Source organism: Sander lucioperca, chromosome 17 (genome assembly GCF_008315115.2).
Source record: "Sander lucioperca isolate FBNREF2018 chromosome 17, SLUC_FBN_1.2, whole genome shotgun sequence".
Lineage (NCBI taxonomy): Eukaryota > Metazoa > Chordata > Actinopteri > Perciformes > Percidae > Sander > Sander lucioperca.
Genome location: NC_050189.1, coordinates 18,402,066 through 18,404,459, shown reverse-complemented (window position 1 = coordinate 18,404,459; position 2,394 = coordinate 18,402,066). Strand labels below are relative to the sequence as shown.

Genomic DNA, 2,394 nt, shown 5'->3' with positions numbered 1-2,394 from the left:
GCCTGGTGCTGATCTTTGCTCTGTGCTGGTTCCCACTTCATCTGAGTCGCCTGCTGAAGAGGACCGCCTACAAATCCCATGATGCAAACCGCTGCGAACTATTAAAGTAGGTGGAGAAACACACATTCACATCTCTTCCTGTCTGTGGATGTAGTTTAAATGTCGTCACCTTGTCTCTGGTTGCAGCTTTAAAATTATCTGTATACAGTAATTTAGCAACAACTTCTCCAAACCATACGATGGTATCGTATTATTCCTACCCGCTCAGGCTACATGAATATCTTTTGCTGTGTTTACGCCTCACGTCCACACTACTCCGATGTTTCCGAGCCGCTAGAACGTTAACAATTGGAAACACTGCTGCCCCCGTTTTGGTTTGAACCTTTGTAGTCCCACAGGAGTGTTTTCTGTCCTCAAATCTAAACTGAGAACGTCGGTCGCGGTTTTAAACGTAACGTCGTGATTTTAAACTAGGGATGCACCGAATCCAGGATTCGGCCAAATATTGGGCTTTTTGACGGGGTTCAGTTTTTTTTCCACTGAACCAAACCCTACGCTTGCACTACGCGCGCTACGCTGGTCGACGTAATGGCGCCGCCGTTGATTACGGGAAGGTGTTTACGTAGGTGGAGCGTTCAATGCAGCAGGCTGTGAGAAAGTGAAAATGGAACTCGTGAGCAGAAAAAGTGTAGTTTGGCAGAACTTTCAGTCAAAAGAAGGCCGTTCAAGTCCAGCTACACGTTCAATCTGCAATGCTGATTAGTCTGGTGGTGGCGAGGACCCTAAACTATACACAACATCACCGCTGTTACAACATCTGGTATGAAACATCCGAAAGAATACGAGTTGTGCATGAAGGAATCTACAGACAGCAGCCAAAATGCAGCAACTTCAGGTACGACAAAGGAAGGACAGTCATGTCCATCAGACACAATGTTGCCTATTCTTTTTTTTGTTTTTTTTTTACAGTTAAAATAAAATAAAATGAAAAACACACTGCTGTGGACGTTGTTGACTTCATTAATGTGTTTACTGGGTTAATGGACTGAGGATGGGAGGAGGATTCGGTATTTGGTCGAACCCCAAAAATCTGGATTCGGTCATTAACATTGTGAAATGGTCATGTTACTTCACTTCCGGTTACTTATTGTATCGTGAGCCTGTTTGTTCGCTTTGTTCCATAAAGTAAAAAAAAAAAAATTTAACGATTACAAACGGGTCTCCTGAGTGAGAAAATGATTCGCAGAACGTAACGGTCGCAGTGACAACGTGTTAACGTTTGGAAATGGTCGCAGTATTTGTTGTTGTTATGTTTAAGGAAACAAAACTACTTAGGCCTGGTAAAGTTTAGAAAAAGATCATGGTTTGGGTTAAAATCAGATGTTACTTCACTTCCGGTTTCGCACGTGATGTTGAACGCGGCGTGACCGTAAAGTTAAAGGAACACGCTGACTTATTGGGACTTTGTCTCATTCCCCGTATCCCCCAGAGTTAGATAAGTCCGTACACACCCTTCTCATCTCCGTGTGTGTCGTATAACGCTGTCTGACGGCCCCACCGTTAGCCTAGCTTAGCACAGATCCTGGAGGTAACTGGTTCCATCTAGCCTACTGCTCCCAATAAGTGACAAAATAACGGCAACATAAAATGTTTAATTTATTATACATTTTACCAGTCACAGCGTGTACAAATAGCAAGGTCACATGACACACAGCCATCTTCTAACCGTATACAAACTGGGAACTATATTCTCAGGAGGCGAAGCACTACTTCTGCTACTTGGGCGGAGTGATTTGCTCGCAGCACCTGAAGCCCCGTGGTGAGGAGCAGAGAGTTCGCTTAGAGTCCACTCAGAGTTGGAGTAATATCACTCCGCCCAAGTAGCAGAAGTAGCAGTGCTTCGCCTTTCTGAGAATATAGTTCCCAGTTTGTTTACGGTTAGAAGACGGCTGTGTCTCATGTGACCTTGTTATTTGTACACGCTGTGACTCTACAAATCACAACATGTAAATAGGAACATGTTGGCGTTATTTTGTCACTTATTGGGAGCAGTAGGCTAGTTGGAACCAGTTACCTCCAGGATCTGTGCTAAGCTAGGCTACCGGTGGGGGCGTCAGACAGAGTTATACGACACGCACGGAGATGAGAAGGGTATGTACGGACTTATCTAACTCTGGGGGATACGGGGAATAAGACAAAGTCCCAATAAGTCGGCGTGTTCCTTTAAACAAAAACTTAATGTTTACAAACCGGACCCAAACCGCCGGTTCTGTGTTTGTTCGACCCATCTACCGCTCCAACTTGCCTCATTATGAGGAACTTGCAGCTCTAATACTTCCTCACCTCACTTCCTGTTTTGCTCCTGTCATAACTACTAGGGCCACAAGAGGGCGC

General features: G+C 44.7%; 1 protein-coding gene and 1 pseudogene across 1 annotated transcript in view; both read left to right on the top strand.

Annotated features, from left to right (window-relative positions):
• LOC116064546 (zinc finger protein 239-like) overlaps positions 1-2,394 on the top strand; it is a 914,372-nt gene that overhangs the window by 723,931 nt on the left and 188,047 nt on the right. The window lies entirely within an intron of this gene.
• LOC118493642 overlaps positions 1-2,394 on the top strand; it is a 9,508-nt pseudogene that overhangs the window by 4,355 nt on the left and 2,759 nt on the right.